Source organism: Phyllobates terribilis, unplaced genomic scaffold (genome assembly GCF_046119375.1).
Source record: "Phyllobates terribilis strain yellow unplaced genomic scaffold, ASM4611937v1 Scaffold_11__3_contigs__length_659146591, whole genome shotgun sequence".
NCBI lineage: Eukaryota > Metazoa > Chordata > Amphibia > Anura > Dendrobatidae > Phyllobates > Phyllobates terribilis.
In genome coordinates, this window is record NW_027362771.1 from 83,724,749 (window position 1) to 83,752,621 (window position 27,873).

The following is a 27,873-nucleotide window of genomic DNA, read 5'->3' on the forward strand; positions in this document are numbered from 1 at the left end:
GGTTCGGATTACCTAGCGTTTCACAAGCGTTTACGCTGCGGAAATTCCGCAGCATAAACGCTTGAAAAACGCTACGTGGGCACCCAGCCTTATAAGAATTGCAGAAAACACGTGAGGTGAATATATTGTGAAGAGTATGCTTTGGGATATTTGCTGGCTTCTCTGGTAATCAAGGAGCTCTCTCCTTTTCCCAGGAATGTCCTAAAAAATCTGAGAGTTGTCAGTAATAGTATTAGGAGGCTTATCCTCAATTCGATTTTTGTCCTAACTTCAGGGAGTAGTATGATTAAAAAAATAAAACGATACTACCCTGATAAATCCTTTGCTATTCCAGAGCCTGGCACAGTAGTCCAAACCTGCACTTGTTTACCTTGCTGCAGACAATCACTGGTCTCATTGAGGATGTCTCTATTTATTGGACAAAACCATTGAGACGAGTCATTGGTTAGCAATCAGGAGAATGTATGAGACGTCACCACTGCTGACACGGAATGTTTTGAATTATTACTTTTTAACTGTGGACAATATCTTTAATAAATGTCATTCTCAGTACACACACATATATTTACTCATACTTATGTAGCTATGTACGTGCAGATGTACAATGTAGTGCCTTGAAAAAGTATTCACATCCTGTGAACTTTTCCACATTTTTTCAAGTTACATGCAAAAACTTAAATGTATTTTATTGGAATTTTATGTGATATACCAACACAGAGTACAAGTATTTGTGAAGTGTAAAGGAAATGATACATGTTTTTCTGAATATTTTAAAAATGTAAATCTGAAAATTGTGACATGCATTTGTATTCAGCCCCTCTGAGTCAACACTTTGTAGGACCACCTTTTGCTGCAATTACTGCTGCAAGGTATTTTTCTACCAGCTTTGCACTATAGGTTGAAATTTTTGCCCACTCTTCTTTGCAAACTAGCTGTGAGATTGGATAGAGAGCGTTTGTGAACAACAATTTTTAAGCCTTGCCACAAATTCTCAATGAGATTTATGTCTGGACTTTAACTGGGCTATATAAACACACGAGTATGTTTTTATTTAAACCATCTTATTGTAGCTCTGGAAGTATGTTTAGAGTCGTTGTCCTGCGGGAAGGTGAAACTTCATCTCTGTTTCAAGTTTTTCCAGCCTCTAACAGGTTTTTCCTACAAGATTGTCTTGTATTTAGCTCCATCCATCTTCTAATCAACTCTGACGAGCGTCCCTGTTAAAGAAAAGCATCACCACAGCATGATGATTCCACCACCATGTTTGACGGTGGGGATGGTGTTTTCAGGGTGATCTGCAGTGTTAGTTTTCCTCCACACTTAGTGTTTTTCATTTAGCAAAAAATTAAAATTATTGGTCTCATCTGACCAGAGCACATTCTTCCACATTCTATGTGGGTGACACAGCTAGCATGGATAAAGGTGGATGAATGTGCTCTGGTCAGATATTTGCATGTAAAGTTTCTACGGCAGCTGTCACTTCTGCATGATGTTGTCTATACAGGTGTCTGGCCCACACTTGCACAGCCAACAGGATCGTGCACCTGTATTGAAAAATAGATGTTGTTATCTGCTGGCCATCCAAGATTCCAAGCTGCAGGCATGTGGGGAAAACAGCAGCACCTGCAACTTCCTAGTGCAGAAGTTAGAGGCACCAGAAAAACACTTTAACCCACTGTAGACTATCAGAAAACACTATTACACTTATGTAGGTAGCAACACATTTGGAAACCGTCCTGCATCTGCCTTTGTCAGAAACACCTGAATTTGGGGATCTAAGATGGTTATTAACAGTGTTATTCTCTACTTCATTCATGATCTTATATTGTATAGCAAACAATATACAATCTGGGCTCGTAATGTTATAGGTTCTTACCTTTCCAAAACTCCCCCGGCCAAGCACTTGATGAAAATCTAATCTCTTGATGTTGTCAGAGATTGTGCTGCCGGGGAGAGATGGCCCCACACCACTGTCTCCTAAAATGGCAAACAGAAATAAGACAAGAAATTAGAATAAGAATTTACTGTCCATGTATAATGTGTTGGTTATTGTGTAACCTTAGTAGAGAATTCAGTTTTGGTCAGCATTGGAGTATTCATCTTTGTAAACATATTGCTTTATGCTGTTAATTGAAAAACAGACTATAATTTACTATTCAGTTTAGCACAAAGGGTTAATTATGTTATTACAAAATGGAGAATCAGTATCATTTATGTGCGGAATAATACTGGTAGCACAGTGATTGTCCTATATTAAGTGTACTGCCTTAGTAAACAATTACAGCTCAACGCTAATATTGTCCTGCAACAGTCTTAAAGGGCCCCTGCCCCTGGGACTGAGAAGTGGGTATACGTTTCGCATGTATAGGCACTCTACCTGAAGCCCTCCATTAGCTCCCCGATGCCTCCTCTGCTGGGATAGGCGTTCCTTTCCTCCTGCTTCCAAGATGACGTCCATAGCAGCATGGAGTACACTGGTAAATCTAAACCTCTCCTGCCTTTCCTTTCCCATCCCACAGCACAGAAAAGACAGGGAAGATGTGGTTTAGACTTACCAAACTGGTGGCCATCTTGGAGGTAGGAGGAACAGAACACAGATCTAAGCAATAGAGGTAGCGGGAGGCAAAAGAAGGGCGTCAGGAAGGATGACGGTATATTTACAAAGTGTAGTAACTTTTCAGTCTCAGGGTATAAGGTTGCTTTAATATACATTTTTTTCTATACTCAGTCACTAAGTAGCAAAGAGGGGAATTTATTAAATATACATAAAAAAACAAATACATTTTAATCAGATTGATTCTTCCTTGTTCCTCCACATTTTTGCCATTCTGCTAAAACGACTCAACACCGGTATGACATTCACTTCTATATAGTCCACCATCTTATGTGATATATTTAATGCCAAATATTTCAAACTGTTGCCCTCTTGTATAATAAGTATATCACCATCTGTAATTTGGAAATTCTTGTCCAATAATGATATCTGACTTATTCCAATTAATCTTCAATCCAGAAAAAATACCAAATCCATTCACCAATTTAATAGCTGTCCTTAGATCTTCCTTTACATTGCCTTAAAATAATAACAAATCACCTGTGTACATCGCTAACATTTCCTCCTGAGTCCCAAACTGAGAACCCCTTATTCCTTTACAACCTTAGGCTGTGTGCCCACAATGCGTTTTTAATGCGTTTCCGCAGCGTTTTTATAGCTGCTGAAACGCATTAAAAACGCATGGTAGAAGGGCAGCAATGTTCCCCAATGATAATCCGCATATGCTGTGCACATGCTGCGAAAATTTCCGCTGCGGATTATCATTGGGGAAAAAAACGCAGCGCTACCAATTATTTTGCAGAAGTGCTGCGTCTTCGCCGCCATTGACTTGCTTTAGATCACATGGATTACGCATCACTGTATATGTAGATGCGTAATCCACGCGTTCCAATAAGCAGATGGTACCCGGAGGTAGATGAGAGGAGAGTCTCCTCCACACCCAGGTACCATTAAAAAATCTGTAAAAAAAGAATAAAATAAAAAATAAATGTCTACTTACCTTCTGTCGGCCCGCGCTGCGCTCCTACTTGCTTCCCGGCACTTTGCAATGAATTGAAGGACCTGCGCTGATGTCAGAGTCATGTGACGGGTCACGCGACGCTGACGTCGGCAGGTCTTTCAATTCACTATTGCCGGCAAGGGAGAGCGGAGTGTAAAGCAGGACACCGGGGGCCATCGGAGGGTAAGTATACATTTATTTTTTTATTTTTACCATTCTCTCGGGTCACACTATATAAATCCATGCAGTTTGCATGAATTTATATAGTGTGGCCTAGTTGTCACAAGCACTTTCCAAGTGATGCTAATCGCTTGGAAAGCGCTTGTCAATCCGCATGCGGAAATGTCAGTGAATAACGCTCCATTTCCGCATGTCCCTGGCAGGAAAACGCATGTACAATCCGCATGTACAATCCGCATGTACAATCCGCATGCGTTTTTTTCTGCCAGGGAGATGCAGAAACGCTCAGGAAAAAATCCTGAGCATTTCTGCATCGTGGGCACATAGCCTTATATATGGTCAATAAGTAGGGCAAAGAGCAGCTTGGATTAGGAAATCCATGTCTTGTGCCCATAAAAAGGACAAAAAGCTGGGACATAACCCCATGCACCTACTACTTTAGGAGGGCACCATCTAATAACTGGGATCTACCTGCAACATGTCATACAACATCATACGAATTTCAAAAAGAAAAGAAGACATGCACCTAAGCGGTGATCACCTGAAGAAATAATCACGGAATATTTGAATATAAATTACATCAATTTATTACAGTATCTCCTGACACATATATAAGAATACGCACAAAAAAAATTATTTTAAAACACCATAAAAATAGTGGAGGAATCCACTGCTTGAGGAACCCACTACTTTAGAGACCTTCCCATATTATAATGATAGAAAATACAATAAAGTGCAGTCAAATAGATGAACTCTAACAGGCTATATAGAATATCTTTGATGGTCAATATTGCACAAGCCCAAAGTATTCTATATAAATAGAGAATACACAAAACACAATATGTATATAAAGTGCAACAACAGGTATCTGTGTGAAAATCAATATGGTGTCCCTGTATACAGGGTAATAGGTCTATAGAACAGTATAATTGTAAACTGGCGATTGAAAATAGACCCTTTCACCTCACACTGGAGATGACTACTCCATAACCACTCCATCACATACACTCAATTGTGGCCACCCGTGCTGCCCCAGCAAAAAATAATAATAGAGCCAATTAAACAATATGATCATAGAAAGCAAATACTCAATCAAATCAGCCTGTAAATGGGAAGGTGCAAATGGGACCTCAGTGCCCAGTGCGTGTCGCCACACACGGTGGCTTCATCAGGGGCATTTAAAGTACATATCCTTGTGTCCCTGTATATATGTAGCCTAGAATCAAAATAATTACCGAGAAAATGTTTCATTTACCTGGAGAGTGCAGTTTATGAAGTCCGAATAAACCCACCTTGGACATTTTTAAAGAAACTGACTCCTGTGACTATCTTAAAAGTGGCTGAGTGAGTACCAACCCACTTACAATTAGTGGAGAATGTGGGCAAGATTCCAGGAAAACGTGTACCTGCCACAGAGATCGGTGGATATGATGCGCCCCCTGGGACATATTCCTTTTTGAGGGGAATACCCGGCACCGGATCAGATGGGGGTTTGTAGTCTCCGAGCGGCTGTGACCCGGCCCCGTGCCCAGGGCGTCAAGCTCAGTGTTATGTGGCAGTCCTACAGATGTTATTAAGAGTTCTTTCGTGTCGACTACGCCACCCGTTGTGATGCGGTCACTGTGGCCGCCGCTGCAGCAGGGTCCGCTGAGGCTGATGATGCAGGTGCAGCTTGTGATGATAACCCCCAACGGGAGGGGTATAGCCTCAGGGGGAACAGGTGCAGAGGATGGGGGTTGTGGTGGTGCAGTGCAGACGGCAGTGAAGACAGAGTCGGGTTATGCAGTTAAGGGTGTTTACTTACTGCAGATGTTGTACTGGTCACTCCAGCTCCGAGTGACCACCCGAGCCGTGCTGCGTCCACCAGGTCCTGGATCCAGCCAACCCCCAAACAAGTCCGGAGCGTGGCCCTGAGCTCTCCTTCTGTCCCGTTCTCTGGCCGTCCCCACCAGTGATCCACCTAGGTCCAGCTCCCTCGGGCCTTCTGTTGGGACACCCTTGGCCTTGGGTTCCCTGACCCTTCATGTGGTGTGCCTTCGGGGTGGATGTAGTGGGTGACCGTGGCAAACGCTGCCCACGGTCTCCGGTCTCTGGCTGGGGAATGTTTTTACCCCCACCAGCTTGGGTTCCGGTACCCTGATGCCGACTCTTCACCCGGGGTTTTAATTTGGGATCTTAGAGTCCTGTTCTTCTGTGCCTCTGGGTCTCTCTCTCTCCTCTCTCACTCTGGGTCTTTCCTTCTCCTCTGCTCCTGACTTGTTCTCTGCATCTGACCCTGTTCTTAGTTGGTGCCCACTTTATATACACCCTCTATTTGTGAGCTCAGGTGACCAGCACCCAATGAGCTCCTAACTTTACCCAGGCTGCTCCCCCTATCTGCCCCTACACTACTTGGGATGTACCACCCCCCTCCCACTCCAGCCAGGAACAGACTCGGTCGTACCTGCACATTTCTAAGTGGGAGTACCGTCGGTCTGCTCCTCGGAAATGGGATGTGTGTAGTGCATGCAGCCTACCGAGCTCAGTTCCACACTCCATCCTTACCCGGGAGTGGAATATCACACCTCTGGATTGAGGTGCAATACCCCTGTAGCAGCCGAATCCTCAGGGTGCTACATTCCCCCCTGGTAAATCACAGCACGTCCTCGGGCTGTAAGACATAAAACATCACCAAAACATACAAATTTTTATAAACATATAAAACATATAAAACATTATATATATATAAAACTTTTCATATAACATTCTCGTCGTCTCTTGTTTCTGGTTCCTCCTCCTCCGGACACTGTGCAACGTGTGTCCGGGAAAAGTGCGACAGTCTCTTAGAAAAACAGGTTTTCTATAAAACCGGTAGGGGGCGCTTTAGGACGCGCAACTATTTACAAGGGAAGTTGGCCGCTCTCAGTCCTCGGCCAGGTAAGGAGGGAAAGGGAATGGCTGCTCACAGTCCTCAGCCTGTGGGATTAAGGGGTAAACGGGTAAACAGTTCACTCAGCTGGTCCCAACGGGGACTATATATATGTAGCAACAGTTTCAGTTTCTTTATACCCCGATTGGGTAACTTATTTACAGCACCTGCTCTGCCGCACTCAACGGCGTCTTCCTCCTGCTCTTTGCTATAGCTGGTGGTAACTTCAGACCCGTCCGGGTCCTCTTGCTCCTCCTCCTCGCACCGCAACTCCTCCTCCGTCAGGCGGTGTACGTGGAGGGCGTAAGGTCCTTTGGCACACTTGTGCCGGGTAAAGGTGACCTCGTCCCCGATATAAAGGTCACGACCTCTGTGCCCCTCCGGCAGATGGGACTCAACGTCTCTGCGCGTTACAAAAACGTCGCCGGGGGTGTTGTGGTCTCTGATGAAGCCCCACCCATGCTGCTGGTTGAACTTGATCACTGTCCCGATGGTGCGGGGACAATGCGCTGCACGGGGGTCTCTCCTGGCCCGGCTCTTCTGCTCCGCGCTCCTTATCTGGGCTTGTTGTTCCCGGACCCGCCTCTCTCTCCGCTCCCTCGCAAACTCCTCGAGCTGTTGGCGGCAGCACTCAGCACGCTCCGCTGCAGCTGCCCTGGTTTCCTGAGTGAACCCCATTAGATCTTCTCCGGTGGGGTCCCACTCAAACTGCGCTTCCGCTAGCGGGGGCGAGATCCTTATTACGGGCTTCGGAGCCGGAATCAGGGGTGCACACATGGCCCCAACTCTCCTCTGGTGCTCCAGTTCATAATATTTCTGGGGCCAGATGAAAGGCTGCCCGTCCGGCCACGTGTGCTGGGCAAACAAGTCCTCTCCCAGACGCGGCACCCTTGGTTTTGCGGGTGCGGGCGCGGTGGTGGTGGCGCCCGGGTTGCCCAGGCCTTGCGGCCAGGCCTGGGGCACCTGGAAGGTGAAGGGCACCGTTAGGACGGCGGCACCCTGGGCTACCTGGCCTTGCGGCCAGGCCGGAGGCTCCGCGGAGGTAGGGGGCGCTGTTGGTGATGCGACGCCCGGGAATTCTAGGCCCTGCGACCAGGCTGGTGGTACTTCCTGCTTGGTCACGCTCGGGGTCGAGGCGTGTGACGTCACAGGGGTCGCGGCGGCGGCTTCCGGTTGGGGCCTAGTCTGCGTCGGTGACATGGCGTTTTCGGGCACAGCAGGGGGACTTTCGGGCTCTGCGACGGGGAGCTGGGGCAGGTAAGCGGTGTCCCGGCTTGGGGTGTAGACGTCCCCTTTACCTGCCTCCATGCGTTCGGCTCCCTTCTCGGCGCCGTCTCCGGCCTTTGGTCCTCTCGCGCCATCCTCAGAGGCAGTCTGTTTCCTCATCTTGGCTGGCGTGCTCCGGGTCTTGGTTTCAGCTTGCTGGGCCATCTCCCGGCTCCATTCCGCCAATATCTCTCGCTGTACCCGGGCCATCCTCCGTGCGAGGCCCTCCAGGGCAGTTTGTGCACACTCCCGGTCTCGGGGGAGCTGTGCAAGGACCTCCACTAGGCCTAGCGGGGTCGTGGTGTCTAGCAGGCTCCTGACCAACGGGTCGGTGCTGCTCTGCTCTTCTTCCAGCAGGCTCCTGGCCAGCGGGCCGGTGCTGCTCTGCTCTCTGGACATCTCCGGGTGAGCTTCTTTGCTGCTCCTCTCCAGGCTTCCTGCCTCCGGGTGCGCTCGCTCCAGACTCCTCCAGGCGGCACCCATCTTTGTTCTCTCCTTTCGTCTCCTCCCACTTCGAGGGCGGTCCCGGGGCAACTCGGTGACTGTCAGCTCCAGGGGTAGTTCTTTCACGCTGACAGACACCTCCAGCATCACAGTCTCTGTTGGTGGGGGCGGTTTCCACTTTTGGCGCCATTTTCTGTCCCGGCCCACGATGGGAGGCAGCCTCTTGCCCTCCTTTGGCACGCCCATAATGGCGTCCGCTGCTCTTCCAAGGCGGGAAATCTTCGGATTTGGCGGGAAGCATCGCCCAGTGGCGGGAAACTCTGCAGATGGCGGGAACAAGCTGGAAATGGCGGACAATCGGCGGGACACGACCTGTGATGGGGTCCGATGGTGTGGACCCTCCGGAACCGGCGGGAGACTTCTTTCTGAGGTAAACTTGCACTTTTCTTCAGGCACGCAGTACCCGGGTGTTGCGGGCACGTAATCCTGCCGACTACGCCAAAGTTGACGCGCCCCCTGGGACATATTCCTTTTTGAGGGGAATACCCGGCACCGGATCAGATGGGGGTTTGTAGTCTCCGAGCGGCTGTGACCCGGCCCCGTGCCCAGGGCGTCAAGCTCAGTGTTATGTGGCAGTCCTACAGATGTTATTAAGAGTTCTTTCGTGTCGACTACGCCACCCGTTGTGATGCGGTCACTGTGGCCGCCGCTGCAGCAGGGTCCGCTGAGGCTGATGATGCAGGTGCAGCTTGTGATGATAACCCCCAACGGGAGGGGTATAGCCTCAGGGGGAACAGGTGCAGAGGATGGGGGTTGTGGTGGTGCAGTGCAGACGGCAGTGAAGACAGAGTCGGGTTATGCAGTTAAGGGTGTTTACTTACTGCAGATGTTGTACTGGTCACTCCAGCTCCGAGTGACCACCCGAGCCGTGCTGCGTCCACCAGGTCCTGGATCCAGCCAACCCCCAAACAAGTCCGGAGCGTGGCCCTGAGCTCTCCTTCTGTCCCGTTCTCTGGCCGTCCCCACCAGTGATCCACCTAGGTCCAGCTCCCTCGGGCCTTCTGTTGGGACACCCTTGGCCTTGGGTTCCCTGACCCTTCATGTGGTGTGCCTTCGGGGTGGATGTAGTGGGTGACCGTGGCAAACGCTGCCCACGGTCTCCGGTCTCTGGCTGGGGAATGTTTTTACCCCCACCAGCTTGGGTTCCGGTACCCTGATGCCGACTCTTCACCCGGGGTTTTAATTTGGGATCTTAGAGTCCTGTTCTTCTGTGCCTCTGGGTCTCTCTCTCTCCTCTCTCACTCTGGGTCTTTCCTTCTCCTCTGCTCCTGACTTGTTCTCTGCATCTGACCCTGTTCTTAGTTGGTGCCCACTTTATATACACCCTCTATGTGTGAGCTCAGGTGACCAGCACCCAATGAGCTCCTAACTTTACCCAGGCTGCTCCCCCTATCTGCCCCTACACTACTTGGGATGTACCACCCCCCTCCCACTCCAGCCAGGAACAGACTCGGTCGTACCTGCACATTTCTAAGTGGGAGTACCGTCGGTCTGCTCCTCGGAAATGGGATGTGTGTAGTGCATGCAGCCTACCGAGCTCAGTTCCACACTCCATCCTTACCCGGGAGTGGAATATCACACCTCTGGATTGAGGTGCAATACCCCTGTAGCAGCCGAATCCTCAGGGTGCTACAGATATCCTGGGTAAAGGCCGCCAGCCAGCCAGAGATGTCCGGCACCATGAAAGAGCCACTCAAACACCTGCTGCAAAGCCAACAACAGCAGCACCGGCAGCACTTGCAGAGCCAGCAGAGCCTGCAACAGCAGCACCGGGAGCAGCAACAGATGCAGCAAGAGACTAATAAACTCATCATGCAGCAGATTCAGCAGCAACAACGGCAGATGGAACTTCTAGCGGGGAAAGTTCGCAGCAGAGAGGCCGTCCCTCCCTCAACTCCAGGTAATGATTCACACGTCAGGAAGACGGTAAGAAGAGCATTGCAAAAGATTACTCCGGGTGATGACGTCGAGGTCCTAACGTTCTTTGGGAGGGTGGCGGAGCGGGAGAGATTGCCTCCAGAGCAGTGGGCGGAGGTGCTGGTGCCATATTTAATGGGCCAGCCTCAGAAAGCCCATTATGACTTGTTTTGCCCTGCAGGACGCAAAGGAGTGCGCCAAATTAAAAACAGAAATTTTGGCGCGCTTGGGAGTGACTCTGACTGTTAGTGTGCAACGGGGGCACCACTGGGCCTATTGCAGTGACAAATGTTCGACCTCCTACACTTGGTTCAAAGTGGTTGTAACCTGAATCTTCCTCCCCAGTACAGATGGTGGAAAAGGTCATCATGGACAGGTTCATCCACTCCCTTCCAAAGTCGGTGCAAGCCTGGGTTGCCCAGGGAGATCCCCGTAAAAGCTGCTGAGTGAGTATCAACCCCCTTAAAGGAGTTTATACAAAATTTCTCCATTGCCAAAAACCATATCAATATGGAATCAGGATTGCTAAGTCTTAGAGTAACATGAATCCTGATAATCCTGGGGATTTATAAGCCTCTTCCCCAAAAATTCTTCCAGAGGATTGGAAAAGATGTTGTATCACTAGACTTTGACGCACGTCTACATGATTTTCTATTACAGGTAAAGTCAATTACAGTATTAAAATCTCCTACAATCAAAATCGGATATTGCAAGTTTTCACTTTCTTCATAGTGAAGCTCAGATTTATATGGGAGAGGAATACAGGTGTTTGCAATTTCTAACCTTATGTTGTTAATTTTACATTTCAACAGTTTATATACATATATATATATATATATATATATATATATATATATATATATATATGTTTATTTATATATATATATATCTTACTTCTACCCTGTGTAATACATACTTATATTTACACCCCTTTGAACAAGAATAAAGACCCTCGTGAGTAGATATTATGTACAGCATGATATACATGTACTTGACAACCCACTTTTAGCTACTTTCTTGAATCACTATCTGAATGTGTCTTTTGAAGACATATCAGAGACATCAGATCTCTTCTCATCCAAGCAAAGAAATACCATTTCAACTTATCTTAAACCCTTCTAACATTAAATTAGATAACTTTCACCATATTAAAATAATAATTAAGTTAAAATATCCCTCCTCTTCTGATACCTCCCCCACTCCACCTTCCACTTCACCCCTTCAAACCATCTCCCACTCTTAGCTCCCCAACTACACGTTAGGCCGGGTCACACAAGTGTTGATTCTCTCATGTGAGAGAATTGGATCATTTATGCTAATGACACTAGGCTCAAGCTCTGACCAGAGTTTGAGCCGAGTGTCAGTTTACTGGGACAATCATATTACAGGTGCGGAGAAGATGGAGAACTTCGTTTCTCCAACTTTTCCATCGTCTGTGTCTGCATAAATCAAACTGCACTGGGATGAAATCCAATTCTGGGCCAAGGTTTTACACGCACCCATAGACTTGTATGGGTGCATGTGATCCGATTTGCTGAGCCACTCTCAGCGTGCTGCAATTGTTTTCCCATGCCGAATCGTCATAAGCAAAAAAATTTCAGATCTGCACTGCCCCATAGTATAATATTGGGCTGAGTGCTATCTGATAAAACATCAGAGAGCACTCTACTATGTCATACAGCAGTGTGAACGAGCCCTTAGAGAACTCCTCAACCAGACATCCACCCACCCTCCAACTAACCTGCCTTAAATAAATGAATCTTCCATAATCAATTGTAAGGGAGAATATCTCTCTATTTACATCTCAAAACCCTTAGATTAGCCACTGACACAGAATTTAAGAAAACAAATAGTAAGATATTGTATGGTAATTCAATAGTGTATTAAATAATGTTTAAGTGCATTTATAAAATGACCCTAAAAATTCTTTATTAGATGTAGATATTTGAGTCTTAAAAGAAGTAGCAATAAGATCTTATTAATACGTATTTTGTCTCAAGCTCTGTTTGCAGTTATGAGGAAATGGAAGGTAAAAGAACAACCTGAATTAAATTAATTGATAAGCGAAAAAAGAGAAAGTGGTCTACGATAATAAAAATCAGACAACTGTTTATGAGCATATCTGGGAAGAATGGACAGGTGTAGAGCAATGCTAGTTATGGGGTGAAGGGTTTTCCTTGTATCCTCCTCTTCAGTTTGGGGGTGCAGGTGGGGTTTGTTTTGATTCAAGGGAGGAGGGATGATGGAATAATATGAAAGGGTTAATATTTGTTCCATTTTGTTTCTTAAACAGATGATTGAAGAGTATGGATATTTATTGTATATGAGAGAATATAAATAAATGTTATATGTGAAGTACTATAACTGCATTAAAATAAATGAGATTATTGCAACGTATTACTATTTAATAAACTATTTGTAATCTTTAAGAAAAAAAAATAGCAAGGAGGGGAATTTTATATGCATTTGTTGGAAATGTGTTTTTTGAGTATAAATGGTGCAAGATAAAAGATCTTCACCCTGAGGTTTCTGCCCCCATAATCAGTGCAGGAGAGAAACTGCTATGCAAAACCATGAATCTGCAACAACAGTAGTGGATTTTCTGTTTCCCATTTTGCTACAATGAATAATAATGGTACATACCCTCAAAATGGTACTTACCACACTAAAGAAATAGAGGCTACATACACATGCATCTCACTAAATTAGAATATTATCAAAAAGTTTATTTATTTCAGTTATTCAATACAAAAAGTGAAACTCATATATTATATAGACTCATTACAAGCAGAGTGATCTATTTCAAGTGTTTATTTCTGTTAATGTTGATGATTATGGCTAACAGCCAATGAAAACACAAGAGTCATTATCTCAGTAAATTAGAATACTTTAGAACAACAGCTTGAAAAATATTTTTAAAATCTGAAATGTTGGCCTACTGAAATGTATGTTCAGTAAATGCACTCAATACTTGGTCAGGGCTCCTTTTGCATCAATTACTGCATCAATGCGGCGTGGCATGGAGGCGATCAGCCTGTGGCACTGCTGATGTGTTATGGAAGCCCAGGTTGCTTTGATAGCAGCCTTCAGCTCGTCTGCATTGTTGGGTCTGGTGTCTCTCATCTTCCTCTAGACAATACCCAATAGATTCTCTATGGGGTTAAGGTCAGGCGAGTTTACTGGCCAATCAAGCACAGTGATACTGTTGGTTTTAAACCAGGTATTGGTATTTTTGGCAGTGTGGACAGGTGCCAAGTCCTGCTGGAGAATGAAATTTCCATCTCCAAAAAGCTTGTCAGCAGAGGGAAGCATGAAGTGCTCTAAAATTTCCTGGTAGACGGCTGCACTGACTTTGGCCTGGAAAAAACACAGTGGACCTACACCAGCAGATGACATGACTCCCCAAACCATCACTGATTGTGGAAACTTCACACTAGACCTCAAGCAGCTTGGATTGTGGCCTCTCCACTCTTCCTCCAGACTCTGGGACCTTGATTTCCAAATGAAAATTGGAACTCTGGGACCTTGTGGGGTGTGTCAATGACTGCCTTCTGGACATCTGTCAAGTCAGAAGTCTTCCCCATGATTGTGGAGCCTACTGAAACAGACTAAGGGACTTTTTAAACGCTTAGGAAGCCTTTGGAGGTGTTTTTTGTTAATTATTCTAATTTACTGAGACAATGACTTTTGTGTTTTCATTGGCTGTAAGCCATAGTCATCAACATTAACAGAAATAAACACTTGAAATAGAAAGGGTGTTTCTACTCAATACTGAGCCAAGGGTCTGAATTCTTATGACCATGTGATATTTCAGGGTTTTTTTTTAATAAATTTGCAAAAATTTCTACATTTCTGTTTTTTTTCAGTCAAGATGGGATGCAGAGTGTACGTTAATGAGAAAAAAATGAACTTTTTAGAATTTACCAAATGGCTGCAATGAAACAAAGAGTGAAAAATTTAAAGGGGTCTGAATACTTTCTGTACCCACTGTATGCCCACATACTGTCCCTCTCCAAAATATTCCCCCGTACATTGCCCGATTGAATGAAGGACCCCCCACCACAATTGTGCCCCCTTTGACAATTGTCAACCTCATTATGTACCCTCACTGTAACATTAGTCCCTTCCTTCCTCATCCACAATGATATAATTGTTAGAACCTTGCTGTTAGGTTTTTTTTTCCTTTGCTGGTCACATGACCTTGTTGGCCTATTTAATCCTGCTCCGCCCTTCTGGCTTTGCTGGACTTCATTGTATATCTACTTTCTAGCTAGCCTGTGCTCTGTATCTAACTCTGTTAGTTTGCTTGGTCTACGGACCTCTATGTTCCATCTATTTTGTTTGTTCGTCTGTCTGCTACTATTTCTGTTAGGAGGTGTCCCATATTCCTCCCAGTCCTTAGTACTTGTAGGGATTCCCTCCCCACATCTATAGGTCTTCGTACAGACTAGATTAGGACTTTAGCAGGTCTGATCGCAGGATCAGGTTCCCTGTTACATCGTAGGGATTCAGCTGAGTCTCATAGTAGGGACAGATCTCCTCTCTTTCCTTAGCTTTGGTAGCAGAACATAACAGTAAGTCCAGCAAGCAAATTCTCTAAGGAAAGATTTTTCTGTTCCATCATGGTGTCGGTTCAGGATTTGGCTCATCGCCTGCAGGGACTCTCTCTGGAGGTGGCCGAGCTCCGTCAGCACGTGAGTAACTGTCCTGGAGCACATTTCTTGGAGCCTAAGGTATGTTTGCCGGATTTGTTTTTTGGTGAACACCGAGAATTTTTTTCATTTAAAAATGCTTGCTTATTGTATTTTCGTTTGAGACCTAAGTCCTCTGGGGATGAATCCCAGCGCGTAGGGTTCATAATGTCACTTTTGCGCAAAGAGCCTCAGGAGTGGGCCTTTTCTTTGCAACCTAGTGATTCATGCTTCAGATCAGTGGATAGTTTTTTTTCTGCTTTGGGACTATTATATGATGATCCTGACCGTGTCGCATCAGCTGAGACTGAGTTGAGACGTCTAAAACAAGGATCGGGTAATGTGGAAAAATATTGTACACATTTTCGTCGTTGGTCCACTCAAACAGGGTGGAACGATTCTGCTCTGAAAAGTCTATTTCTTGCTGGGCTCAGTGAAAGGGTTAAAGACCTGCTAATTGCTTATCCCACACCTGAAGATTTGCAACAGGCTATGCAATTAGCTATACGGGTGGATAGAAGACTGCGTGCTAGGGTTAATGAGAGCAAATCCTCTGCTATGTCAGTTTCTGGTTATGATAATGTGTGTACTAACAGTGGTGAACCGATGGAGATTGGATCGGTGGCACCTCGCTCTCAAGAAAAAGACCGTCGTTTTTCGCAGGGCTTGTGTTTCTATTGCGGAAAATCTGGTCATTTGATTAAAGGCTGTGAGCTTCGTATGAAGAAAGAAAAAAAAATGGTCAGTCACGCCCGTATTGCCTGTTTAAATTCCAAGGGTATATTTTTAGCTGCTTCCACGATTGCTCAGGAAAAATTAATGGAATTTCGGGTGTTTGTTGATTGCGGGTCTACACTGAATGTAATTGATGGGGGATTCGTGGAAAAACTCAATTTAAAACCTGAACCTTTGTCATCCCCCATTGCTGTGGTTTCTGTGGATGGCTCCCCTTTGAAGAATATTACTCTCAAGGTCAGTGAATTTCCTCTCACTATTAATGGTGTTCACCATGAGAAATTGGATTTGGTAGTGTTGAATAACTTGCCTTCTCCAGTAATATTGGGTTTGCCCTGGTTAAAATTTCACAATCCTGTACTGGATTGGTCTACCAGTGAAATTAAATCCTGGAGCCATAAATGTTATGACAAGTGTTGTAACGGGCGTATTGCAGCTTTGGATAGGGGAGAATTGCCTGTTCCTATTCAGGATTTTTGGAGAGTTTTTTCTGAGAAGGAATCGCAGGTTTTGCCTCCCCATAGAGACTATGATTGTTCTATTGAATTTGTCCCTGGAGCGACTCTTCCTAAGAGTCGTTTATTTAACCTTACTATTCCTGAGAGAAAGGCTTTGGAGGAATACATACAGACAAGCTTGGCCGCCGGTCACATTAGGCCCTCTAAGTCTACTGTGGCGGTTGGATTTTTTTTTGTAAAAAAAAAGGACGGCGGTTTACGTCCTTGTCTGGATTTTCGTGAGATTAACAAAATTACGGTACGCAATCCTTACCCACTGCCATTGATTCCTGATCTGTTTAACCAGTTATTGGGGGCCAAGTGGTTCTCTAAAATTGACCTTAAGGGGGCATACAATCTGTTGCGCATGAAGGAGGGTGATGAATGGAAGACTGCTTTTAACACTCCTGTGGGTCATTTTGAGAATCTGGTTATGCCTTTTGGTCTTACTAATGCTCCTGCATTTTTTCAGAATCTGATTAATGACATCCTTAGACCTTTGATCGGTAAAAATGTGGTTGTGTATTTGGATGACATTTTGATTTATTCGCCAGATCTGGAGTCTCATTGGCGGAGCGTGCGTGAGGTATTACAGTTATTAATGGACAATTCGCTTTTTGCTAAGCTGGAGAAATGTGAGTTCGCTGTACAGAGAATTAGTTTTTTGGGCTACATTATCTCCAGCAAAGGTTTTGAGATGGATCCGGTTAAGGTTCAGGCTGTGCAGGAATGGCCTAGGCCTATTGGTTTGAAATCGATACAGAGGTTTTTGGGTTTCGCCAATTACTATAGAAAGTTCATAAAAAATTTTTCTAGTATTGTCAAACCTCTGACTGATCTCACCAGGAAAGGTGCTGATGCGGTTCAGTGGTCTTCTGAGGCCATTGAAGCTTTTGTGTATCTCAAGGAGAGGTTCACCTCTGCTCCCATTCTTATGCAGCCTGATGTTACTAGGCCGTTTTTGGTTGAGGTTGATGCTTCCTCTGTGGGGGTTGGCGCAGTATTGTCTCAGGATAACGGGGATGGATTACATCCCTGTGCCTTTTTTTCAAAAAAATTTTCGGAGACTGAATTGAATTACGATATTGGTAATCGGGAATTATTGGCTATTAAACTCGCATTTGAACACTGGCGCCACTTCTTGGAAGGTGCGGAATTTCCCGTTCAGGTTCTTACGGATCATAAAAATCTGATATATCTTGATGCTGCCAAGCGCCTGAATGCCCGTCAGGCTAGGTGGGCACTGTTTTTCTCGCGGTTTAATTTCTCCGTTACTTACATCCCTGGTACTAAGAATGTTAAGGCGGATGCCTTGTCTCGCAGTTTTTCTCCCATGGTCGGTGCTGAGAGAGAGGAAGGCATTTTGCAGGAAGGTGTTGTGGTAGCTGCTTTAGACTCCGTTTTGGAGGATGAGATTCTTAAAGCTCAGGAGAGTGCCCCATCTAACACTCCTCATGGGAGGTTGTTTGTGCCTGAGACCTTTAGGAGAGATTTGTTTGTTGAGTGTCACGAATCTCGGTTGGCAGGTCATCCCGGAATCTCTGAGACCAAGAGACTGGTGGGTCGCAGTTTTTGGTGGCCTGGATGGCAGAAGGAAGTCATTAAGTGGGTGCGCCAATGTACTATATGTGCTAGATCTAAGTCCTCACATACTCCTGCTGCGGGGTTGCTTTGTCCTTTGGAGGTCCCCAGTGCTCCTTGGACACATTTGGCTATGGACTTTATAACTGACCTTCCCCCCTCTGAGGGTTTTACTGTCATCTGGGTGGTCGTGGACCGTTTTAGCAAGATGTGTCACTTGGTTCCCTTCGTCAAACTGCCCTGCGCTAAAACTCTCGCTAAGGCCTTTGTCAAGGAAATTGTCAGACTTCATGGCGTTCCTACTGACATTGTTTCTGATAGGGGTCCTCAGTTCGTGGCTCGTTTTTGGCGTGCCTTTTGTGACAGGTTGGGAATTCATTTGTCGTTTTCGTCCGGATATCATCCTGAATCTAATGGCCAGACAGAAAGGAAAAACCAGGATGTTGAGCAGTTCTTGCGTTGTTTTGTGGCAGACAATCAAGAGGGGTGGTCTGAGTTTCTGCCACTTGCCGAATTTGCTCTGAACAATCATACATCTTCTTCTGCTGGTTGTTCGCCTTTTTTTTGTTGTTCTGGGAGACATCCGTCGTTTGGGTCGTTCTCCAAGTTGGGATCTGCCGTGCCTGAGGAGGAGAATTTTTCCGGTGATTTGGAAAGAGTTTGGACGGATGTGCGTGGTAATCTTCAGGAGGCCAACAGAAAATCTAAAGACTACTTTGATAGGAAACGACAGGAGGTTTTGTTCGCTGTTGGTGACATGGTTTGGTTGTCCTCTAGGAATCTGCGGTTGAGGATTCCTTCTAAGAAATTGGGTCCCAAGTTTGTAGGGCCCTTTAAGGTGCTTCAGGTTGTCAACCAATCTGCTGTTAGGTTGGAGGTTCCTACCTCCTGGAGAATTAATCCGGTCTTTCATGTCTCTCTGTTAAAAAAAGCTGTTGTGTCGGATGGTGACGCCTCTGCCTCTGTTCCTCCGGTGGTGGAGGACGGGGAATATGAAATTTCTCGCATCCTTGACTCTAGACGGTATAGAGGTAGTTTGCAGTATCTTGTGGCCTGGAAAGGTTTCGGACCCGAGGATAACTCTTGGGTGAGGTCAGATGATGTTTCCGCGTCCAGACTTATCAGAGCGTTTCACAGGAGATTTCCTGATAAGCCTGGTCCTAGGGGATCCGGAGGATCCTCTTAGAAGGGGGGGTACTGTTAGAACCTTGCTGTTAGGTTTTTTTTTCCTTTGCTGGTCACATGACCTTGTTGGCCTATTTAATCCTGCTCCGCCCTTCTGGCTTTGCTGGACTTCATTGTATATCTACTTTCTAGCTAGCCTGTGCTCTGTATCTAACTCTGTTAGTTTGCTTGGTCTACGGACCTCTATGTTCCATCTATTTTGTTTGTTCGTCTGTCTGCTACTATTTCTGTTAGGAGGTGTCCCATATTCCTCCCAGTCCTTAGTACTTGTAGGGATTCCCTCCCCACATCTATAGGTCTTCGTACAGACTAGATTAGGACTTTAGCAGGTCTGATCGCAGGATCAGGTTCCCTGTTACATCGTAGGGATTCAGCTGAGTCTCATAGTAGGGACAGATCTCCTCTCTTTCCTTAGCTTTGGTAGCAGAACATAACAATAATTAATTTAATCTTTGGCTCCTTGACTTACTATTGGCTGTGCCATCTCTTCTCCTCTGAGGTGTCTCGGTGCCGACAATAGTGTGATGACGTCAGCAGCGTGCTGACCTCATCATGCCGCTGCATGTCAAGGCTGGGACTGACGAGCGCTGTTTTAGCCTAGTCCCGATGACAGTGTTCAAATATGTTTGCGTCTGAAACATTTGAATATAAGAAGAAGGGAGCTCCATATCCTGGACGGCTCCATGGGCTGCAGCAAAACTTTGGTGGGCTGCATGCAGTACATGAGCCATATGTTGTGCAGGTCTGTTCTAAAACAAAACTACATTGTATAACACCTGCACCAGATTTTGCAGTTACCTCAGCCGGTAGCCTACCGGCAGTCACAGTCGGACTCCCTATAGAGAAGGTAGAGAGGATTTATTACCATCTCTGCCTTTTCAATTACTGTGATTGATGTTAGAAATGCATTGGGGAAATATTGGCTCATTTTGAAGCAAGACCTAGTCCTTTCCAAATGTACTACACCAGTCCCTTCCACCACCTATAGAAGGGCGATGAACCTGAGGGACTTGCTAGTACATAGTTATCATAAAGATCCGGGACCAGAGAAAGCCTTCAGCTCAAAAGGCCCCAGATGGGGCTTCTATCCATGCAAGAACTGTGCGGCCTGTGTAAATCTGGTGCGGTGTACATCCTTCCCATCAAGTGATGGTCATAAGGAGTTTCAAATCACACAGCATACATCTTGCAATACAGAAGGCGTAATCAACCACGCCTTGTGTCCATGTGGCCTCATCTATGTGGGTCTTACTTTTCGCCAACTGAGAGTGCGTGTGAGGGAGCACGTGCAAGATATTAAGAATGCATCAGAATCTCTTGCCGATACTGTATTGAAGCCTATCCCAAGGCATTTCAAGTTAAAGCATGGGTGTGATGCTAGCCTCCTCCAAATTCGGGGTATTGACCGGATATTAATTGACTAGAGGTGGGGGGGGGTTGGAGAAAGACCGTTGCCCAGTTGGAAACTTGGTGGATTATGAAAATTGATTGCATATGCCCCAAAGGCCTCAACGAGGGCTTCAGTTTTGTCCCTTTCTTGTAATATGCTATTGTGTTTAGGTTTTACTTAAGTTTTATGCTGTTTATAACTTCTCACTTTTTTATTTACATGCAGGGTATCCAGTATTTTTGTACACTCTACTGTGAGACAGATGCTGGACCACCACTCACTTGTCACATCTTCATTTTTTCTTCCTTTTCCCTTTCCCTTCCCTCCCCTCTTTTTTGCCACCATTAGTTTTGCACATTTATGCACAATTTATAACTTTGTTCTGTTGATACTCATGGTATTCCCATATTCTCTGTACCATATTGAGTACATATTATATTATATTGTCTCATGACTCTCTCTATATATACTCCTTTATATTTAATAATGATACTTTGGGTATTACTTGGTGGACATTATACTTTATACACATATGTTGTATATAATTCTCACAATATGATGTCTATATTTTCCTGATTGTGTGTTTTCATATATTATTTTCCCTCTTTTATCTACATCTTTGTATCTTTGTGTATTGCGCTGCTCTCCTCCCCCGGCAGAAAAGGACGCAGCAGCGCTGGAGCACAGAGAACAAAGGTGAGTATAACTCTTTATTTTTTTTTGTATGTGTGTACAGTGTGAAAGGGATGAGGGGGCCACACATATCAGGATTGTGGGGTGAGGGGGCCATGCATATACCAGGATTGTGGGGTGAGGGGTATCACGCATACCAGGATTGAGGATGAGGGGAGCCACGCATACCGGGATTGGGGATGAGGGGTGTCACGCATACCGGGATTGGGGATGAGGGGTGCCACGCATACCGGGATTGGGGATGAGGGGTGCCACGCATACCGGGATTGGGGATGAGGGGTGCCACGCATACCGGGATTGGGGTTGAGGGTTGCCACGCATACCGGGATTGGGAATGAGGGGTGCCACGCATGCCGGGATTGGGGATGAGGGGTGCCATGCATACCGGGATTCGGATGAGGGGCCATGCATACCAGGATAGGGATGAGGAGTGCAATGCATGCCAGGATAGGATGGTGCGGACAGGATGGGGGCAGCACAAATACCAGGAGGGGGGCAGCACATACCACACATACCAGCATGGGAGACCATATACCAATAAAAATGCTCGCCACCCGGGCATAGAACGGCTTCAATAGCTAGTATATATATATATACATAGAAAGTCATGATTAACTTACACCAGGTATGGGCCGGTAATGTTCTCCGCAATTTCTTTCTCTCCCTCTAAGTATGTCTGCATCTCTTGGCATCCTGATGATTGTGCACATTCTGCCAGCCGGCAAGAAGCACCTGGTTGCCATGAATATGTGTCCCTATGACGCGGCACTTCGGGCCCTCCTTACTGACGTGTCAGCGGGAGGCGGACACCTGCTGCGTTGGACACTGACTCCCTTGCTTCCGGCGCTGGCTTCCGCCACTGGAAGCGCCGCTGTACCCCCGCTACACGTGGCAAAATACTTTGGATATATATACCCCCTGCCTGTCACCCATACACAATCGCCCCCTGGAGAAGCAGGTTATAAATATATATTTTTACCTAATGAAATGGTATTCCTACTTATGGAGAGAATTGGATTGTAATGTATTCCCAATTAAACACCTGAGATTGGGAAGGAGGTGGAGACCTGTTGAAGGTTCCTCCTCTGACCTATTAATCTCACTCCATGGATGAACCTAGGAATAGGGAATTCCATGGAAGGGTGTTTGGGTTATGTAATAAATATTATCCCTCAGTTCATTTATGGACACAGGAATCACTATTTGAATACTGTCATTGCATGCAAATATATTGGGAAACTGCTAACAGAATGTTGTCCCTAATAATGAGAAATAGTGCGCTTTTATTATAAATAGGGGATAAGAGAAATCATTAAAGCACATACGTTGTTTACATTTGAAGAAAAGCTTTTGGTGGGGCTTGCCAATTTAAAAGATGGCGATCGTAGCATTAGAAGTGTAATGCGCATGCCCGGGGTGGACCAGGTTTGCCCCGATCATGTGACGAGATAATGGGGATTTCCTGGGAGACATGCGCAGATGGGATTTTGAGACGCCGAGGACAGCGTGGAGGAAGTAGGAAACGTGGTCATGCATGATTGCTGCAGTGTGAGTCGCAACCTCAAATATATTATGATTTATAATGTACACCTGGCACTGATAAATACTAATCAAAGCACTTATCACTTTATGAGAGTTATGGATACTGTAATTGATGATAATAATATATCTGTCTAAAATTTTATCACTATGTATGTAACTGAATAATATTTTGTGATATGCACTACTGCACTTTTCTTATGTAATCATGGTTTTGTATAAATTAATTATAATTATGGAATCACTGTTTGTAACTATATATATTGCACTATATGCACTTGAACTCTGCTTGAGAAAGGTTCTGTGAACCGAAACGTTGCCTTTGGGCTCATTAAAGTCCATTTTTCTATAATATTTTTGGAGTGCTGCCTCTTGATATTCTTTCTTTCTATATATATATATATATATATATATATATATATATATATATATATATACTGTATATATATATATATATATATATATATACATATATGTATACACAGGGTGGGCCATTTATATGGATTCACCTAAATTAAATGGGAATGGTTGGTGATATCAACTTTCTGTTTGTGGCACATTAGTATATGGGAGGGGGAAAACGTTTCCAGATGGATGGTGACCATGGTGGCCATTTTGAAGTCGGCCATTTTGGATCTAACTTTATTTTTTTCAATGGGAAGAGGGTCATGTGACACATCAAACTTATTGACAATTTCATAAGAAAAACAATGGTGTGCTTGGTTTTAACGTAACTTAACTCTTTCATGAGTTTTTTACAAGTTTATGACCACTTATAAAATGTGTTCAAAGTGCAGCAACTGAAACAATGGATACTGGAAGCCTGTACTAGCATTTCTTCTGCGTTGTTGCTATCAGTGTGTCAAGAGTGGGAGAAAAGGGTTGCATTGACAATCCAACACAATGGGCTGCACTTTGAACACATTTTATAAGTGATCATAAACTTGTAAAAAACTCATGAGAGAATAAAGTTATGTTAAAACCAAGCACACTATTGTTTTTCTTATGAAGTTCTCAATAAGTTTGATGTTTCACATTACCCTCTTCCCATTGAAAAAAATAAAGTTGGACCCAAAATGGCCGACTTCAAAATGGCCGCTATGATCACCACCCATCTGGAAAAGTTTTCCCCCTCCCATATACTAATGGGCCACAAACAGGAAGTTGATATCACTTAGGTGTATCCATATAAATGGCCCACCCAGTATATATATTTATATATATATATATATATATATATATATATATATACATATATATACAGTAGATATATTGTCTCTTGCCTTACATTGGTTTATTCCTGTGGTTCTGAGGCACTTTGTTGTCACCTCTTTCCCTTGGATTTTTTATCTCTTTTGATTATGTGTGATTTTACTTACATTTTTGTAATAAAAATGTAACTTTTATTGGATTTGCTCCTGTTTCCATTTTTCTCTTTTTGGGTTATATAGTTATGGAAGAGCATTTAGAGGGACCGACTCTTTTCTTTTTGGATACTCCCTATAGAGAAGGTAGAGAGGATTTATTACCGTCTCTGCCTTTTCAATTACTGTGTACACAGCTCTGAACAAGTGCTGTGTATTCAGTATGGTAAGCGCAGATAGCGCTTCCTGCTCCAGACCCAGAGATCATGTGATGGCCGGGTGTAGGGAAAGAGCAAGAGCTTCTGGGTCCTAGGAGACCCAGTCAACCCTGCTATATAGGCAGTAGGTTGAATGTCCCCTGTAACTAGGATCAATATACCAGCAGATGTGTTTGGGACACAGGTTTATTAACAATTACTATTATATAAGTATGGCAGGTTCTCCTCCTGCCCTTGTTAGTTCAGCTTTCCTCACATACTGCACAGCTCTCCAGTCCATACAATGGTCACTGATGGAGGAGCATGTAACCAGACCACTCCATCAGCCTTGTCCTATTGAAAACCTCACATGAGAAAGATGCTTTTATAGTGAAGTAGACTGACGGACAGGTCTGGTCACTGCTCCTCCACCAGCAGCCATATTATAGACTAGAGAGCTGGGCAGTCTGTAAGGAAAGCTGCAGTAACAAGAGCAGGAGGAGAATCTGACATACCTACAGTATATCATAGCAAACGCCACAAAATCATGTCCCCAACACATCTGTTAAAGTAAAGATAAAATGGTCAACCTCATTAACTAATTCTGCAGCCAGCAATAGACAGCGCAAAACAAAGACTATAGGAGGCAAACGACTCAATTTTATTTTAATGAAACCATATTGCAATTTTTTTTATCCATTCAAGCAAGAAAAAAGCAAATGTTTCAAAAGTTAAGACAACACCTGTATAAAATCATTGAAATAAAGAGCAAAAAAACCAGGAAAAAATCAATAAAAAAACACTGACTATCCAAATTGCATTTACAAGCCCCATCCCTAACAAAAAAAACATGTAACTAATATATAAAAATAACACAGACACATAAATCCTTTATTTACTACAGATATTACCAGAAAAAAAATAAAATAATATTAAAATATTGTAAAATTTAGACTGAATGTTTCACAAAAAATATTTAAATATCCAAACATTACAATTTTTTACAGTTTTTTAAACCATATGTATGAAAATAAGAAAAAAATGTGCCTTGGCAAGAATGGGGAAAAATGGCCTGATCATGTAGGGGTTTAACAAAGTACTGAATATATACATATATATAAATGGACTGGGGAACAGTTCTATAACCCTCCAGCTTCAGATCTTGCTCATGTATCACATCCTCCACCTGTCAGATTTAAAAGATGTGTAACTTGTGTAAAGTGACAACATTGCCCTGATCAGTAAGTGTGGGCATGAGAAGCTACATGTCATGGTGCTCCCTGTGGTAAATTGATGCATAGTATTACCTGTGCCCTTGGTGGTCTTCTGCCCTTCTTCTTCTTTCTTGATTGAAGAGCTTTCATGTGATGAGCCAAAGATTTGTCTTCTCCTCTTGGCTCCACTTCTTCCAACTAGGACCTCCTGATGACATTCCTGTTCTTCTTTCTGGCCTTGGTGATCAATCTTCTGAGAGACGATCTCCAACTCTGAGCCATTTCTCTTCTCTCCTCTCCTATGGCTCCTCTTGATGGACGGCTTCTCATCATCCGATGAGTCCAAAACATTTCTTCTCCTTTTCTTCCCTCTCATCCTAAAGTCCTCCTCTTTAATCTCCATAATGTCGCTTTGCTGAAGGCAGCTCCTCCTCATCCGCATGCAAGCCAACTGCAACTCTCCAACTGCCAACCGGCAACATTCCAATGTGCTCACTGGTCATGTGATAGGAATTGACCATAAGCAGTCATATACAGTGCCTACAAGTAGTATTCAACCCCCTGCAGATTTAGCTGGTTGACACATGCGGAATTAACTTGGCATTGTGACATTTGTACTGTAGATCAGCCTGGAAGTGGGAAATGCACTGCAGCAAATTTTGTTTTTTTGTTTGTTTTTTTTTTTTTTTTTAAAACGTAAAAAGTTAATTCAGAGTGTCATTTATTATTCAACCCCTCAAACCACAAGAATTCTGTTTGGTCCCCCTAAAGTATTAAGAAGTAGTTCAGGCACCAAGAATAATGAGCTTCACATGTGTGGATTAAAGATCTCTTTTGCCAGCCTTTTCTGACTATTTAAGACCCTCCCCAAACTTTGGAACAGCACTCAGACATGGTCAACATGGGAAAGACAAAGGAGCATTCCAAGGCCATCAGAGACAAGATCGTGGAGGGTCACAAGGCTGGCAAGGGGTACAAAACCCTTTCCAAGGAGTTGGGCCTACCTGTCTCCACTGTTGGGAGCATCATCCGTAAGTGGAAGGCTTATGGAACTACTGTTAGCCTTCCACGGCCAGGACAGCCTTTGAAAGTGTCCTCCCGTGCCGAGGCCAGGCTTGTCCGAAGAGTCAAGGCTAACCCAAGGACAACAAGGAAGGAGCTCCGGGAAGATCTCATGGCAGTGGGGACATTGGTTTCAGTCAATACCATAAGTAACGTACTCCACCGCAATGGTCTCCGTTCCAGACGAGCCCGTATGGTACCTTTACTTTCAAAGCGTCATGTCAAGGCTCGTCTACAGTTTGCTCATGATCACTTGGAGGACTCTGAGACAGACTGGTTCAAGGTTCTATGGTCTGATGAGACCAAGATCGAGATCTTTGGTGCCAACCACACACGTGACGTTTGGAGACTGCATGGCACTGCATACGACCCCAAGAATACCATCCCTACAGTCAAGCATGGTGGTGGCAGCATCATGCTGTGGGGCTGTTTCTCTGCCAAGGGGCCTGGCCATCTGGTCCGCATCCATGGGAAGATGGATAGCACGACCTACCTGGAGGTTTTGGCCAAGAACCTCCGCTCCTCCATCAAGGATCTTAAGATGGGTCGTAATTTCATCTTCCAACAAGACAACGACCCAAAGCACACAGCCAAGAAAACCAAGGCCTGGTTCAATAGGGAAAAAGTCAAGGTGTTGGAGTGGCCTAGTCAGTCTCCTGACCTTAACCCAATTGAAAACTTGTGGAAGGAGCTCAAGAATAAAGTCCACATGAGACACCCAAAGAACCTAGATAACTTGGAGAAGATCTGCATGGAGGAGTGGGCCAAGATAACTCCACAGACCTGTGCCGGCCTGATCAGGTCTTATAAAAGACGATTATTAGCTGTAATTGCAAACAAGGGTTATTCCACAAAATATTAAACATAGGGGTTGTATAATAATTGACCCACACTTTTATGTTTAAAATTTAATAAAATTCAACTGAGCAACATAACTTTTTGGTTTGTAAGATTTATGCTTCTGTTCATAAAACCTACTCTCGTTTGCAGTTTGAAGGCTCTAACTTATTTGCATCTTATCAAACCAGCTAAATCTGCAGGGGGTTGAATACTATTTGTAGGCACTGTATATGAGTTATCAGATATTGGTGTTTTTCTATTTTATTCTTATCATATCACATAGTATTAGGCCAAGCTCACAGATAGAGGTTTATTTTAGCTTTTCTGCTGCCTTTTTTCCTATAGAAAGACTCAAATATCCAGATCTTTTTCACATTTTCAGGTTAAGACTTGAATATACTTTGCAGCAATCTCGATAGTAATATTTACACGTAATGACAACTATAGGTTTCTAAAGAATAATTTCTAGCTACTATAATGGTTTCTTAGAAAACCCACATGTATGAGTTTGCTGTTTTGCAGAACGCTCTTTGCCACCATTTTCCTTCTGACGCTG